The following is an 18,184-nucleotide window of genomic DNA, read 5'->3' as shown; positions in this document are numbered from 1 at the left end:
TCCAAGACTCTTTAGACCATACTTCCAAATCCATGGCCACTTCCATCTAGAAGGACAAGGGCAGCAAATACATGGGAACACCACCACCTGTGAGTTCTCCTCCAAGCCACTCACCATCGGGACTTGGAAATATATCACCTTTCCTTCACTAAACTGGGTCAAAATCCTGGAATCCCTCCCCAACAGCATTGTGGGTCTACCTACACCAGATGAACTGCAGCACTTCAAGAGGTCAGATTACCACTTACTTCTCAATAGCAACTAGTGGTGAATAATAAATGCTAGCCCAGCCCAGGAAGCTTGCATCCTGTGAATGAATAAAAACAAAAGCCTATTCTAACTTTAAGCAGCTCAGTATTACTACTACAGCTTTGTTGTAACATTTTACCTGAGAATTAGCTCAAGTAATGCTGAACAAAGAGACCTTGGAGTGCAGGTACATAGCTCCTTGAAAGTAGAGTCGCATGTAGATAGCATAGTGAAGAAGGCGTTTGGTATGCTTTCCTTTATTGGTCAGAGTATTGAGTACAGGAGTTGGGAGGTCATGTTGCGGTTGTACAAGTCATTAGTTAGGCCACTGTTGGAATATTGCATGCAATTCTGGTCTCCTTCCTATCGGAAAGACATTGTGAAACTTGAAAGGGTTCAGAAAAGATTTATAAGGATGTTGCCAGGGTCGGAAGATTTGAGCTATAGGGAGAGGCTGAACACGCTGGGGCTGTTTTCCCTGGAGCGTCGGAGGCTGAGGGGTGACCTTACAGAGGTTTACAAAAGTATGAGGGGCATGGATAGGATAAATAGACAAAGTCTTTTCCCTGGGGTTGGGGAGTCCAGAACTAGAGAGGCATAGGTTTAGGGTGAGAGGGGAAAGATATAAAAGAGACCTAAGGGGCAATTTTTCCACACAGAGGGTGGTACATGTATGGAATGAGCTGCCAGAGGAAGTGGTGGAGGCTGGTACAATTGCAACATTTAAAAGGCATCTGGATGGGTATATGAGTAGGAAGGGTTTGGAGGGATATGGGTCGGGTGCTAGCTGGTGGGACTAGATTGGGTTAGGATATCTGGTCAGCATGGACGGGTTGGATCAAAGGGTCTGTTTCCATGCTGTACATCTCTACAACTCTATAAGGATGGAACATTTACTCTGTTTAAATTTATAAATTGATTTAAGTCGGCAGTTTGGTTATCCCACAGTGTTCGTGACTTTGAGGTACATCAGCTTTTTGAAGACTTTGTGTTGTCTCATTTGCCATTTTAGGCAAGTGACAGAGTACATAATCCAGTTGTTTCCAGTTATGAATGGCATCATTTGCTGGGTGAATATGCCTGCAGGTATGTTTTAGTGGTGAACATAATCAATGATGTAAATGCTCAGAAATGAAATCATTATAACAGACTCGCTACTGTCATCTGTTTCTTGCTTTCACTGTTAAGTCAATGTGACACTGACAAAATTGAGGTAACAGGGTCAATAATCTGTCCAACAGTGTCTATATATAGACAAAGATTATTTTCTTCTTGCACAGTTTTTATGACCATATCTTTAAACTATATGGATTTATTGGTTGTTAAGCTGAAGCCCGCTCATAGCACAATGCAATGTTTTTCTAGTGTCCTGGGCCAACATTCCTCTGTCACCCAGCACCACCAAAACAGATTAACTTGACTATTAATCTCATCATGGTTGTTTCCCTTCATAACAAGCCACTGTACTCAGAAAGAAATTCACTGAAGTGCTTCAAGATGTTTCAATGATGAGCAATAAAATAGCAAGATTTTCTTTTAAAAAGTTACAAACAAATAACTTGAAGGGTGATTTAATAGTAGGGGTAGTGCAGAACTGGACATTTTTTTTTAGGAATTCCCAACTTCAAATAATTCTCAATGGGCAGCTTTTTAAAATTAGTTTTTGCAATAAATATTTGTGTCAGACTGTTACTACTCATCATATACCACTGTTATAATTAAACATTAATAATTAATCATCAATATTGTATTAGAATCAATTTAGGTTTAAATTAATATTTAATACTATCATTAGGCAGTCTTGTGGTACAGTGGTTAGTGTCCCTGTCCCTGAGCCAAAGTTCCAGGTTCAAGTCCCACATCAGGATTTGATGACCAATGAGGGCAAATCCATAAAGGCTTAGTGTCAGTTTGTAAGTCCTTCCAACACATGCACATGTCAAGCAGTGACAGCAGGAAAGATTCCTGGGCAGCCGTGTGTCGGAAAGAAAATTAGTGCTTTTACCATCATCGTCCATAGCTCTGGAATACAAATTGCAGGTACAAGTGCTTGTTATCACAGCAACTCAAATTCCTTGGGGGGGGTGGGGGTGGGGGGGATGCTGGCTGGCTGGCTTATACGGCTGACAGCCATAGGGGATCAGATTGGTAGCCACAGCATGAGGTTTGATCCAGTTCTGGCTGGGTTGGATTCAGGACCTGCCTCCTTGTCTTGGCCATGGTGAAATCACAGTAGGTTTGACTGCCTTTGGGAAGGGAACTGAAAGAAAATATTAAATATTATTATTTATATATATTTTTAAAAAATATACATTTAATCCATTTAATTATAGATGTTTCTTTCTTTTGTAGTTTTTTCTGACATGTTGGCCAAGCTTTCAGCAAATGTGTCTCTCCCAACTTCAGTTCTTCTGAAAGCATAATGACAAGTGAAAGAAGTGCCTATCTTTAAGTTGCTAGTTCCTCACAGTGATTCATTTTGTTGGTGTAGGTGGCTGTATCTCAGGAGGGTTAAAGAGAAAAACACATATTGTCAAGCAGCCCACTTGTTACCAAACCATTAGTCAGTTGCGATTACAAGTCGAGATGAAGTGTAGACTTCCGATTAAAGTTGGGATGTGGCAGCAGTAGGGTTGCAACATGGGAGAAAGTGGGTGAACATTCTCAAAAGCTAAGTCATGTCCATGAAATGTCCTTAAGGTAAACTTCCTACAGGCCACGTCTGTTTCACTTCAAACTAAAAATAAGCCGAAAAAGTGAAGACTTCCATTATTTGTTATATCCAAAATTGGTCATGGGCACAATAAGATTTTCTGAAAGACCCAACTGTTCACAAATGTTTTTCTGGATAGGAATCCTGTTTACCCCATGGTCTGGTCAGGCTCACTCCCTTTATTCCTGATGAAGGGCTTTTGCCCGAAACGTCGATTTCGCTGCTCGTTGGATGCTGCCTGAACTGCTGTGCTCTTCCAGCACCACTAATCCAGTATTTGCTTTCCAGCATCTGCAGTCATTGTTTTTACCTCAGGTCCACATTTGACTAGGTTCACATGATTAGTTGATCCCTAACATCATACAAAATGAACTGATGAGGCAAGTATGTAAAGAAACAATTTCTGTGACCAGGTTGTGAAGACAACTGGGTCTAAGTCATAAATGCGACTTTACAGCTTGCTTACATCCACAAGCAAATAGGAAAATAGCTTTGTCTAATGGAAAAAAATGTGATGTTATGAAAGACTGTATCCTTATCAACAAGTCGTCTCAAACATCACAAAAATGTCCCAAGGCACACTGCCAGCTGGTATGTGGAGAAGAGTTATGAAAATGAACAAAAGTGTTGTTGTAAGTATCACTTTTTGAGAAGCCAGTACTAAATGGGAGAGATGGAGTAAGGCTGTGATAGTTGAAAATTCTGCTGCTGATTAACAGAACTTGTGCCATGATAAAGCCAATCACACTCTCAGGGATAGTCCAAGGTTCTTTATAAACAGCAAAATAATTTTGAAGTGTAGATAGTGCTTTAATGTAGGGAAACCCTACCACTATTTTGCATACATCAGGCTCCTGCAAAGCAATGTGAAAACATACAGGTAATCTGCTTTTTGTGATATTGTTTGATTGGCAAATCTTTGTCCACAATACTGCAAAGAACTTCCCACGAATAGTGTAATGGAATCTTTTACATCCACCTGAGATGGCAGACTCAGTTTAATATCTGATCTGAAAGACAGACACTCCCACACTGCAGAATTCTTTTAGGAAGGAGTGTTAGCCTAGTTTATGAGCTCAAATTGCTGGAGGAAATTTCTCCTCCTGAACAAAGATGACAAAGTTGCCAATTGTAATGTTTCTCCTGCCCCTCAGTTAAGACCATCAATTAATTGTAAGTTGAATTTAGACTCTTCATTATCAGAGTTGTTGAACTACACTTTTGAATAAGCCCTGTGAGACATTGGGAGGATCTGGAATCACAAAGTAGAGCAAGGATTTATTTATGGTGGATTGGAATCAAGGTCCAAATCAAGTTCAAAGGTAAATGTATCTTTCCCCTACTTTTGATTCCTGAATGCACATTGACTCGTGTATCGACAAAATATCAATCCTGGTAAAGTCAGATAACTTAGAATTTGTTTTATGATATTTAATGCCTTATTTTACTGCAATGTTGAAAATGAGCCTAATATGCCTTGTCTCTTTAACAAACAGTACAAAGTCTCATTGCTGTGACCAGCTTAGCACCAATTATAGGTTATTGATGCCATGAAGGGAGCTTTGTAGGCTCACAATGACAATAAACTTTCATGTCTGAATGTTTCATGGTCTTTTTTTCTGTTGTAAAATCTTTTGCTTCAACATTTTGCAGATTTACTCAAAGTATATCAATTGCATAGTACATATTCAATAAATATAAATATAAATAAATACATATTCAAAAAAGGTCATTTAGTCCCTTGATCCTGCTCCATTATTCAAAGAGTTCATGAATGATTGATTACTCCACATACCTATCTACTCCCGATTATCTTTCACTTCCTTGCCTACCAAGGAACTATCAACCCCACCTTAAAAATATTCAAGGATTATGCTCTCACTGATTTTTGAAAAAGAGTGTCAAAGACTCAAGGTCCTGAGAGAGGAAAAAAAAATCTTATTTCTATCTTAACTGGGCGATGTCTTATTTTAAAACACTGACCCCTATAGTTCTAGATTCTCCAATAAGAGGAAACATTATTTCCATGCCCACCTTGCTATGACTAATCAGGGTCTTATTGTTTCAGTCAAGTTGCCTCTTGGTCTTCTAAACTCCAACAGATACAAGCTCAGCCTTGTCCAACATTTCTTAACAAGGCAATCTGACCAACATTTCCTTACAAGACATTCTGCCCATTCCAACTATTAATCTAGTAAAATCTTCTTGAACTGCTTCCAATGCATTTCCATTGCTCCTTAAATAAGGAGACCAATAATCTCACTAGTTCCCTGCATAACTGAAGCATAATCTCCCTAATTTGCATTCAATTCCTCTTGCAATAAACACTAACATTCTATTGGTGTTCCTAATAACTTGCAGTCCCTGCATACTAACCTTCTATGATTGAATTCCAATGGAGATCCCTTTGCATCTCCATTGGAGTTCAATCCAGATAAATGTGAGGTGATGCACTTGGGCAGGGTAAGGCAAGGGAATTTATGATGAATGGTAGGACCCTGGGAAGCACCGGGGATCAGAGGGACCTTGGTGTTTATATACTCCAGTCCCTTAAGGTATCAGGACAGGTAAATAAAGTGTTTAGAAAGGCACATGGGATACTTGCTGTTATTAGGAGGAGGCAAAGGCCATGTGGTATTATCACTAGACTGTTAACCCAGAGACCCAGATAATGTTCTGGGGACCCGAGTTTAAATCTGTCATAGCAGACGGTGAAATTTGAATTCAATTTTTAAAAAATCTGAATTAAGAAGCTAATGTTGACCATGAGTCCATTGCCAACTGTTGGAAAAACCCATCTGGTTCATGAATGTCCTTTAGGGAAGGAAACTGCCATCTTTAGATGGTCTAACTGACATGTGACTCTAAACTCATAACAATGTGGTTGACTCTTAACTGCCCTCTGGGCAATTAGGATAGGCAATAAATGCTGCCTGCCCTCACCCTGTGAATGAATTTAAGAAATTTGCCGAGGCATAGAGTTTAAGAGCTGGAACTGTATAAAATGTTCAGGCCGCAGCTAGAATATTGTGTGCAGTTCTGGAATCCACACTAGAGAATGTACAGAAGAAATTTACCAGGATATTACTTGGGCTGGAGAGTTTCAGTCATGAAGAGAGATTGAATAGACTGGGGGCATTTTCTTTAGAACAGAGGAGAATGAAAGGGGATATGGTTTAGATGTTTAAACTTATGATGGACATAGATAGAATAGACATGAAGAAAATGTTCACCTTGATGGAGGGATCAATGACCAAGGGCATAAATTTAAATGACAGAAGATTTAGAGGGGAGGCAAGGAAAAAAATATATGCCTAGGTGGTGGGAATCTTGAAGGGTGGCAAAGGCAAAAACCCTCATAACATTTAAGATGTATTTAGAAGCATATGGGCCAAGTGCTGAAAAATGGCTTTTGAATAGTTAGTTATCTTGACTGGAGCATAGACATGATGGGCGGAAGGGCTATTTTCCGTGCTGAAGATCTCTGTGATTCTACCTCAAAGATCTACAAGCTCTCACCATGAGATAGCTGAAAATGTGCTGCTGGAAAAGCGCAGCAGGTCAGGCAGCATCCAAGGAACAGGAGAATCAACGTTTCGGGCATCAGCCCTTCTTCAGGAATCCATGAGATAGTATGCTTTTTAGTCTTCCTGCCAAAATGGACAAAGTCACATTTTTCCACATCTTTCCCTCTCACCTAACCTATCTATATCCCTTTGTACCTTTCTATGCCCTCTTCCCAACTTACTTGCTTTATGTAATCAGAAAATCTCAGTCTCTTCCTCTAAATCATTAATACAAATTGTAAAAAGCTCAGACCCCAGCAATGATCCTTGTAGCAGATCACTTTTCACAGCTTGTCCGCTAAAAATTACCCTTTATATCGACTTTCTGTTCCCTGTTAGATTAGATTAGATTCCCTACAGCGTCGAAACAGGCCCTTTGGCCCAATCAGTCCACACCGACCCTCTGAAGAGTAACCTGCCCAGACCCATTTTCCCTCTGACTAATGCACCTAACACCACAGGCAATTTAGTATGGCCAATTCACCTGACCTGCACATCTTTGGATTGTGGGAGGAAACCGGAGCACCCAGAGGAAACCCACACAGACAAGGGGAGAATGTGCAAACTCCACACAGGCAGTTGCCCGAGGCTGCAATTGAACCTGGGTCTCTGGTGCTGCAAGGCAGCCGTGCTAACCACTGTGCCACCGTGCCGCGCCAGCTAAACGTTTAAAATATTACCATAATATGCAAAGATATTACACCCTACATCATGAGCTTCTATTTTTCACCTTTTGAAAGCTTATCAACTGCCTTTTGGAAATCGAAGTACAGTGCACTTACCAATTCCACTTGATCCACTGCATGCTACTTCCTCAAAGAACGCCAAAAACCTGGTTTAATGTGATTTTGCTTTCATAAAACCATGTTGAATCTGCCCAAATAACTTGACCTTTTCTAAGTGTCTTTCCATTACATAATAGGCACTGAATAATAGCTTCTAACATTTTCCTTACAACATGTTAAACTAAACGACCTGTTGTTTTCTGCTTTCTGTCTCCCTTTGACTAAAAGAGTTATATTCATTATCTTCCAATCTTCCTCTGAAACAACAAATTTTTGAACATTAAAAATAATGCATAAACTATTTCAAACAAAAACAGAAATTGCTGGAGAGACTCAACAGGTCTAGTAGCATCTGAGGAAAGAAACCAGAGTTAATGTTTCAAGTTCCTGTAACTATTCTTCAGACTATTCAGAGCTATTTAATTAGCTCCTTCTATTAAGTCCTAGGATGAAGTCCATCAGGACCCGGGACCCTGTCAGGCTGCAGCTTCAATAATTGGATCAATACCACTTCACTAATGATTGCAGTTTTCTTGAGTTCCTCCCTCCCTTTCATTTCTTGACTTACAGCTATTTCTGGGATGTATCTTTTGTGAAGACTGGTGCACAATACATGTTCGCCAGACTCATTTTCTGTTGAACCATTGCTAACATTGTTAATTCTCTTTTTAAAATATCTACAGAAATTCTTACTCTGTTTACATTTGTAACTAGCTTTCTTTCATACTTCAATTCTAGGCTCATTAATTTCTTAGATATCATTTACTCTGATTAATATTCTGACCAATCTACTGACTTGTCAAATGATTTTGAGTTTTAAACATTTCCTAACAGTTAAAAGTTGAATTTTTACTGCATCTATCTTTTGAGGGTTGTTGATTTTACTGCTCCATTGTGCAGTCAAATTACCAAACCAATGGAGTCACTGTCACATAACCATACATTAAGTTATTCTACATTTCTGACTATTAAGGTGCATTCTGCAATAATGTACCTGTATGAAACAAATTTATTATGTTGTCTTACAGTTTAAGAGAAAGCTTAAATTAACACAGAAAATCAATGTGCAATATAAACAAGGAAGAGAACTTTGTGATTTGTGTGTCCTTCATGCAATGTGCGTGATTTTAAGAAATGTCAAATTGAGTTTCACTCATTCAGTGTAAACCAACCATAATTTTAGTGCTATCTCTGTTTCCTCATCTCCCCATTTACTATTTCTATATGACGTCTACTTATTAGACTCAAGACTCATCACTTTTCAAACTTAATTCTTCCCTCTTCCCCCACCTCCCAAATCTGTCTCCCAGGTCCTCATGCAACTGATGACAGTACAAGAATGATGTTAACTACAGTGTTGTGTGACCTTTCACCCACAGCTCTCTGTTTCCTGCTTCAGCAAAGATAATGCTTATTGAACAAGACAATTACAGGAAGCTTGTAAGTTGCAGGATAAATATCAGAAAACTCAGTTTATTTCTATTTCACCTCTTAATTTATATGACCCACCTAAATCATCCCAAACTTTAGCACCAATATCCATTAATTTTAATGCCAGAATCTATCTACTGACTAAAATATTCTGATGTGTAATGTTTCTGCAGTAGCATTTTGGGAAAGTGATGGTGTTGTGGTAATGTCAATGTACAGTACCCCAGGATAATACTCTAGCAATAAGAGTTCAAATCCCACCATGGCAGAGAGTAAAATTTGAATTCAACAAATATCTGGAATTAAAGCTAATAGAACATAGAACAGCATAGCACACATAAACGGGCCTTTTGGAACATTATGTTGTGCCGAGTGTGACACTAAATTGAACTAATACCTTCTACCTGACCTTAGTCTATATCCCTCTATTTTTTGCATATTCATGTGCATATCTAAAAAGCCCTTAAATAGCCCTATTGTATTTGCCTCCACCATCATTCCAGACACCTCATTCCAGACTCCTACCATTATGTGTAAAAAACTTGCCCCTCACATCTCCTTTGAACTTTACCCCTCTCACCACATGCCCCACAGCAATACACATTTCAACTCTGCAAAAATGTTGATGTTGTTGATCATGTCATTATAATTTTGATCATGTCACCATATTGATGGATATAAAAACCCTTCTGATTTGATACTGTCCTTTAGGGAATGAAATCTGGTATCCTGACCTAGTTTGGCCTACACATCACTCGAGGCCCACAGCAATATGGTTGACTCTTAACTACCCTCAGAAGTGGCCTCACAAGCTACTTAAGGGTTTTTTGTGATTGGTGATGATTATAGCCTGGCATATTTGTGGTGCAAATGTTACTTGTCAGCCCAAGCTTGGATATTGTCCAGATCTTGTTGCATTTGAACTATTCAGAATCTGAGTTCTTGCGAATGGTGCTGAACATTGTGCAATTATCAGTAAACATCCCCACTTCTGACCTTATGACAGAGGGAAGGTTAATGATGAAACAGCTGAAGATGATCGGGCCCAAAACACAGCCCAATAAACTCCTGCAAAGATATCCTGGAGTTGCGATGACTGACCTCCAACATTTCTAACCATCTTCCTAGTACCAGGTATGACTCCAAGCAGCAGAGAGTTTGCCCCTGATGCCCACTGATTCCAGTTTTGTTAGAGGTCACACTCAGTTGAATGCAGTCTTGATGTCAAGGGTTGTCACTCTCACCTTATCTCTAGACTTCAGCTCTTTTGTCCATGTTTAAACCCAAGGCTGAAATGAGGTCAGGAGCTGAATGGTCCTGGCAGAACCCAAACAGGGCATCACTAGAAGGTTCTTGCTGAGCAGGTGCTGCTTGATATCACTATTGATGACCCCTTCCATAACTTTACTGATGATCGAGAGTAGACTGATGGGGCGGTAATTGGCCGGGTTAGATTTATCCTCCTATTTTATGCACAGGACATACCTGGGCAATTTTCCACATTGTCAGGTAGATACCAGTGTTATAACTGTACAAGGTAAAAACAATGACTGCAGATGCTGGAAACCAGATTCTGGATTAGTGGTGCTGGAAGAGCACAGCAGTTCAGGCAGCATCCAAGTAGCTTCGAAATCGACGTTTCAGGCAAAAGCCCTTCATCAGGAATGGCTGATGAAGGGCTTTTGCCTGAAACGTCGATTTCGAAGCTACTTGGATGCTGCCAGAACTACTGTGCTCTTCCAGCACCACTAATCCAGAATTATAACTGTACAGGAAGAGCTTGGCTAGGGGGGTTGCAAATTCTGAAGTACAAGTCTTCACAATTATTTCTGGAAGCTTCCCAAAATGGAAGATAAATTGATTCTGGATGTAGGTTTGCTCACTGAACTGGAACGTTCACTTTCAAACATTTCATCACCATACTAGGTAACATCTTCAGTGAGCCTCTGGACGAAGCACTGCTGGTGTTTCCTGCTTCCTATTTATAGGTTTGGGTTTCCTTGTGTTGGTGGTGTCATTTCCTGTAGTGACATCATTTTTATGGTGAAGTCATTTCCTGTTCTTTTTCTCAGGGGGTAGTAAATGGGGTCCAAGTAAATGTGTTTGTTGATAGAGTTCCGGTTGGAATGCCATGCTTCTAAGATTTCTCATGCGTGTCTCTGTTTGGCTTGCCCTAGGATAAATTGATTGGCTGGTAATTGCAGGGATTCTTCAGACCACAAGACTTTGGAGCATAAGTGGGACCTTGTGTGCCTCACTCTGTCTAAGCACTTTATGATCTGCCTGTACTGCTCGCAAAACAGTGGTGGTACATGTGAGTACAATAAATCAAATCAAAATCAAATCAAGTAGGTCTTTCATCCCATTGACTGTGTTCCACCATTCAATGAGATCATGGGTGATTGGATAACCCTCAACTCTACTTTCCTGCATTTTCCCTATAATCATTGATTCCCTTACCAATTAAAAATCTTCTACCTCATCCTTAATAACCAGCCTTGATAGCCCTCTGTGGTATAGAATTCCACAGATTCACTAACCTTTGAGCGAAGAAATTTCTCCTCATTTCTGTTTCAAAGCTGTAATCCTTTTATTCTCGGATTATGCCCCCGGTCTTGGACTCTCTCACAAAAGGAAACAATCGTTCTGCTTTCAAACCAGACCTTCCTCTAAGAATCATGTATGTTTCAAGGTTACCACTCATACTTCTGAATTGCAATGAGCACAGTCCCAACCTATTCTACCTCTCCTCATTACAAAGTTTTTGCATATCTCGTGTCAGCCTAGTGAATTTTCTTTGGACTATCTCCAATATTAGTACATCTTTCCTTAGATAAGGGGTCCAAAACTATTCACAGCATTCCCGCTGTGGTCTGACTAATTGGCAAGTTGACTGGTTTAGATTTTGCAAAACCTCACTACTTTTACACTCCATTCCATTTGAAATAAAGACCAACATTCCATTTAGCTTCCCTATTACTGAACTTGGCTGTCAGCTTTTGTGACTCCTGGATGGATTCCTAAATCCCTCTGTACATTCAAATGATATTCAGCTTCTTTTTTCTTCCTACCAAAGTGTACAAGCTCACATTTTCCTACATTTCATTTCATGTTTTTGCCTACCCGCTTAGCCTGTCTATATCCCTCTATAGACTCTGTGTCATACTCACCACTTGCCTTCCCATCTATATTTGTCTTCTGCAAACTTAGCTATAGAACAGGAACTTTTCTCATCCAAGTCATTATTCATTCTTGAACAAGCCTATAATATTTGCAATTCTTCAGTCTTCTGACACCTTCCCTGACTGCAGGGAAGCACAAAACGTTATGGCCTGTGTCCCCAGAAGTTCTACTCTCACTTGCTTCAAAACCCTTAGAGGCACCCTGGACCTGTCCTGGTACCTTATCAACTTTAATTACAAAGAGTCTGTCCAAGACATCTTCCTTATTAATTTTGAATCCTTCTACTAAGAGTTTCCTCCTCTGTCAGCATTTTGGTTTTGATTTAAATTTACTCATGGGATATGCACACTACTGGCTGGGCCCAGCATTAATTGCCAATCCCTAGCTAACCTTAAGAAGGTGAGCTGCCTTCTTGAACCACTGTAGCCTATCTGATGCAGGTAGACCCAGAATATCCACAGGGAAGAAATTCCAAGATTCTGACCCATTGACACTGAAGGATAGCAGTACACTTCTAAGTCAGGATGATAAATGGCTTGGCAGGGAACTTAAGAGCAGTATTGTTCCCAGGTATCTTTTGCCCTTATCCTTTGAGATGTAGGTGGTCGTAGGTTTGGAAGGTGCTGTCAAATGAGTCTTGGTAAAGCCTGGGCAGCATCCTCCACTTTTGTAAAGATAAATGCCAAGTATTTATTCAATATCTCTGACATGCTTCTGCATCCAGGTGTAAATTACCTTTTTGCCTCTACTCCTTTTTAAAACGCTCTTTTACTTATTATATGCCAACAGATATCTTTGTGATTTTCAATAAAAACCAAAAGAACTATGGATGTTGTGAATCAGACAAAAAACAGAAATTGCTGGAAAAGCTCAGCAGGTCTGACAGCACTATGGAGAGAAAAGAGAGTTAACATGTTGGGTCGAGTGACCCTTCCTCAGAACTGATGATAGCTAGGAAAATGTCAGTTTATATGCAGAAGATAGGGTTGGGGGGGAGGGGCTAAGGTCTAAACAATAGGTGGGAATAGCGATCAGAGAGAGAGAAAACAGTTGGACAGACAAAGGAGTGGATAATAATCTGGTTAGCAGGGTGAAAAGCTATTATTTTGAAAAAACATACTGAACTCCCAATTGCCTGCCACTTTAACACATCACCCTGTTCCCTGGCCAACATTTCTGTCTCAGGCTTGCTGTAGTGCTCCAGTGAAGCTCAGCGTAAGCATTTTCTGCTTGGGGACCCTGCAGCCTTCCAGACTCAATATTGAGTTCAATGTCATTCCCATGTCATTACCCCAATCCCAAAATACCAGGTCTTGTTATCACATAGTCTGCTATTACACACAACCCATTGTAAGTCACTAACAGGCCTCATTAAAAGCTATTAAGCCAAACACCAACTTGAGGAATGAAGCCAAATGCCAACTCGAGGAATCACAATCAGGACTCCCGCCCACCTTCCGAGGACCCCTTCGCCCACCTCCAACATACTGCATCCACCTGGATACCCCGCGCTGGCCTATTACCCACCCTCAACCTCTTCATTTCCAACTGCCGCCGGGACATTAACTGCCTCAGCCTGTCTACCCCCCCTCCCCCACTCCAACCTCTCACCCTCACAACGCGCAGCCCTCCAATCCCTCTGCTCCAATCCTGACCTCACCATCAAGCCAACAGATAAAGGGAGCGCAGTGGTAGTCTGGCGCACTGACCTCTACACCGCTGAAGCCAAACGCCAACTCAAGGACACCTCTTCCTACCGCCCCCTCGACCATGACCCCACCCCCCATCACCAAACCATCATCTCACAGACCATACAGAACCTCATCACCTCAGGAGATCTCCCACACACAGCTTCCAACCTCATAGTCCGGTAACCCCGCACTGCCCAGTTCTACCTCCTTCCCAAGATCCACAAGCCTGACCACCCTGGCCGACCCATTGTCTCAGCATGCTCCTGCCCCACTAAAACTCATCTCTACCTACTCGACACTGTCCTATCCCCCCTAGTACAGGAACTCCCCACATACGTTCGAGACACCACCCACGCCCTCCACCTCCTCCAAGACTTCTATTTCCCCGGCCCCCAACGCCTCATCTTCACCAAGGATATCCAATCCCTCTACACCTCCATCTGCCATGACCAGGGCCTCCAAGCCCTCCGTTTTTTCCTCTCCCGACATCCCCAACAGTACCCTTCCACCGACACTCTCATTCGTTTGGCCGAACTGGTCCTCACCCTTAACAATTTCTCCTTCGAATCCTCCCACTTCCTCCAGACCAAAGAGGTAGCCATGGGCACACGTATGGGCCCCAGCTATGCCTGTCTCTTTGTTGGCTACGGAGAGCAGTTGGTCTTCCGTAATTACACTGGCACCACTCCCCACCTCTTCCTCCGCTACATTGATGACTGCACCACCTCATGCTCCCGCGAGGAGATTGAGCAATTCATCAACTTCACCAACACATTCCACCCTGACCTTAAATTTACCTGGACCATGTCTGACACCTCCCTCCCCTTCCTGGACCTCTCCATCTCCATTAATGACAACCTACTTGACACTGACATTTTTTACAAACCCACCGACTCCCACAGCTACCTGGATTACACCTCTTCTCACCCTACCTCCTGCAAAAATGCCATCCCGTATTCCCAATTCCTCTGCCGTATCTGCTCCCAGGAGGACCAGTTCCACCACAGAACACACCAAGTGGCCTCCTTCTTTAGAGACCGCAATTTCCCTTCTCACACGGTTAAAGATGCCCTCCAATGCATCTCGTCCACATCCTGCACCTCCGCCCTCAGACCCCACCCCTCCAACCGTAACAAGGACAGAACGGCCCTGGTGCTCACCTTCCACCCTACCAACCTTCGCATAAACCAAATCATCCGTCGATATTTCCGCCACCTCCAAAAAAACCCCACCACCAGGGATATATTTCCCTCCCCACCCCTTTCCTCCTTCCGCAAAGACCGTTCCCTCCGTGACTACCTGGTCAGGTCCACAGCCCCCTACAACCCACCCTCCCATCCTGGCACCTTCCCCTGCCACCGCAGGAATTGCAAAACCTGCGCCCACACCTCCTCCCTCACCTCCATCCAAGGCCCTAAAGAAGCCTTCCACATCCAAAGTTTTACCTGCACATCCACTAATATCATTTATTGTATCCGTTGCTCCCGATGCAGTCTCCTCTACACTGGGGAGACTGGACGACTCCTAGCACAGCGCTTTAGGGAACATCTCCGGGACACCCGCACCAATCAACCACACCGCCCTGTGGCCCGACATTTCAACTCCCCCTCTGCCGAGGACATGGAGGTCCTGGGCCTCCTTCACCGTCGCTCCCTCACCACCAGATGCCTGGAGGAAGAACGCCTCATCTTCCGCCTCGGAACACTTCAACCCCAGGGCATCAACGTGGACTTCAACAGTTTCCTCATTTCCCCTTCCCCCACCTCACCCTAGTTCCAAAACTTCCAGCTCAGCACTGTCCCCATGACTTGTCCTACCTGCCTATCTTCTTTTCCACCTATCCTCTCTACCCTCCCCCGCCCCCGACCTATCACCTTCATCCCCTCCCTCACTCACCTATTGCACTCTATGCTACTTTCTCCCCATCCCCACTCTTCTCTAGCTTATCTCTCCACACTTCAGGCTCTCTGCCTTTATTCCTGATGAAGGGCTTTTGCCCAAAACGTCAATTTTACTGCTCCTCGGATGCTGCCTGAACTGCAGTGCTCTTCCAGCACCACTAATTCAGAATCTGGTTTCCAGCATCTGCAGTCATTGTTTTTACCTAGATTGCTATCCACTCCTTTCTATGTACAACTATATAAATGCATAAAATACTGTAAATAAGATTGGGGATTAACAGATGTCAGGTGCCACATGGAAATATAATGTTGTGGTAATAACAGATGCTGCTCTGTCTTTGGGCTCTATCCCCATCTATTGTTCAGTCCTTACCTTCTCCCCCTACCATATAAACTGACATTTCCTAACTATCATCAATTCTGAGGAAGAGTCACTCAACCTGAAACATTAACTCTGATTTCTCCCCACAGATGCTGCCAGACCTGCTGAGCATTTCCAACAATTTCTGCTTTTGTCTTTGGGATTCTCCTTTACGTTAGCTGCTAAGCTTTTATTTCTAATTCCTCCTTGTTGCATTTATTTGTTATTTTCACTTTACGTCTTAACACTCAATATTCTTCTTGGTTCTCAACCATATTTTCTCCCTTAGACCTCTTATCCACACACTTTCTTTCTAATGTTGATTTCTATTTCCGTTGCAATGCAGGGGACTTTGGATATGTTTATGTTTGGATATGTTAACCTTTCCCATTTGAGACAATAATATAACTTGACTGCACCTAAGCCATCTGCTCTTTGAAGGTAGCCTATTGTTCAATTACTATTCTTCCTGCTAACCTCTTGTTCCAGTCAATCCTGTTTTTGCCCCAATGAAGTCAGCTTTGGGCCAAATGATTTTTGCTACTCTGTATTGTTGCCTGTCAATGTCTATCACCATCATGAATCTTATGATACAATTATCACTCCTCTAAATGTTCTCCCACTGTCACGTGACACATTTAATTTGCAAGGACCAGGTCTGACAACATATCCTTTCTTGTTGGACTGCACACATACTGGTATAGGAAACTCACCTGAACACAATCTGGGAACATTTGCCCCTCACACTAAGAGTGTCCGCATCTATTTTTGGGAAACTGAAGTCCCTATTGTAATTACTCCATAATGTTGGCATTTTTCTGTGAATTCCTTGCAGATACGTTCCTCTACATCCTTTGCACTACTTCATGATCTGTAGACTACAGAGCAACGTACTTCTACCCTTTTTATTACTAAGCTGTAACCGAACTGACTCTGTCCTTCAACCATCCAAGAAATCTTCTTTTGTCAGTACTCCTTAACCAACACTGCTACCCCTCCTCCTTTCCTAAACAACTGGTATATTTAACAATAAATCATGCCCTTCACAGAGTAGCATCTGTTATTACCACAACATCATATTTCCATGTGGCACCTGACATCTGTTACTCCCCAATCTTATTTACAGTAGTCGATGCATTTATATACACATTAACTCGGATTTAGACTTCATTTCTTTCTCCCTTACTCCAACTTTCACCCATCAATGTAATATTCTCTATTCTGGCACCAACCTAAATATTCTGCAAACCCTGATAATCTCCAATATTCTCTCTTGGTTCCCCTGTCAAATTGGTTTAAAGCCCTCCCAAAACACGACTCAGTCCCAGCTTCGTTCAGCTGCAACCCTTCCAACCTGTCCAGATGCTATGGACCCAAGGGCCAGTCCCAGGGACCCCAGACCACTCCCGCCTTTTGCAGCCTCCTATTCATCTGCTTTATCCTATGTCTATATTCACTTGGACGGCTGGGGCAGGGGGGGGGGTCCATTAAGACATTTACATTCTTTACTCGAGGAGCATTGAAATCTCAACTGGAGAAAGGGTTCGAGATCGCCACTAAACAGATTCAAGAAATGTATTACATAGATTTTAAAGATATGGGGAGAAAGTTGGACAAATGGCAGTGACATGGAGTATTAACCCAGATTAAACTGAATGGCTCAAAGGACCAAATTCTGCTCCTCATTTCTATAGGTATTGAGAGGAACACTTAGCATGAAATAACAAGGCGTTATCTGGCTGCCTGCCTGCTCCAGTGTTTGCCTCTCAGTGTCGATTAGCAGCTTCCACCTGGACCAGGCCCCGGTAGCGGTGTTTCCAGCGACGCCGCCGCCATCGGCCCGGCCGCGGAGTTGACGCATTGCAGGTACGCGGCGGCCAATGGCAGGCCGGGTCTCATCCGCTCCCTCATTGCAGGTGCGCCTGCACCAATCGCCGACGGCGAGACAAAGCTGACGGACGTCCCCTTGACTCCCTCCCCCAGAGCCGACACACGTCCCCGAGACACAGAGAGAGGGCGCGCGAGTCGCCCCTCCCCCTTCTTCAAAAACCAACCGTCCTTCCGCCCCCCCCCCCACGTCCCGCGCCAACAAGGCAACCGAGCCCCTCTCACACCTCCGTCCCTCCCGACCAAACCGTAACCATCCGCCTCGGCGAAGTAGATCCGTGCGCAAAACGCGATCGGCAGCACGAACGGAAAAATGCTGGAAGTCCAGGTTGGGACGCAAGGAGGAAGGTGGAGGAGGATTGATTGGGGAGGGGGTTGGTGGTGAAGGAAACCACTTGACACACCCTCCCTCCGCCA

General features: G+C 42.7%; 1 protein-coding gene across 2 annotated transcripts in view; it reads right to left on the bottom strand.

Annotated features, from left to right (window-relative positions):
• nrde2 (NRDE-2, necessary for RNA interference, domain containing) overlaps positions 1–18,136 on the bottom strand; it is a 115,924-nt gene extending 97,788 nt beyond the window's left edge. Inside the window, exon 1 of one of the 2 annotated variants that reach the window (XR_011960403.1) lies at positions 17,995–18,136. The gene's annotated coding sequence lies outside the window, so the exon portion shown is untranslated. The remainder of the gene's footprint in view (positions 1–17,994) is intronic. The other variant, XM_072568077.1, reaches the window with a different exon arrangement.
• Positions 18,137–18,184: the final 48 nt, after the last annotated feature.

Source organism: Chiloscyllium punctatum, chromosome 4, assembly GCF_047496795.1.
Source record: "Chiloscyllium punctatum isolate Juve2018m chromosome 4, sChiPun1.3, whole genome shotgun sequence".
Lineage (NCBI taxonomy): Eukaryota > Metazoa > Chordata > Chondrichthyes > Orectolobiformes > Hemiscylliidae > Chiloscyllium > Chiloscyllium punctatum.
Note: the sequence above shows the minus strand (reverse complement) of the source record. Positions and strands in the feature narration are given on the sequence as shown.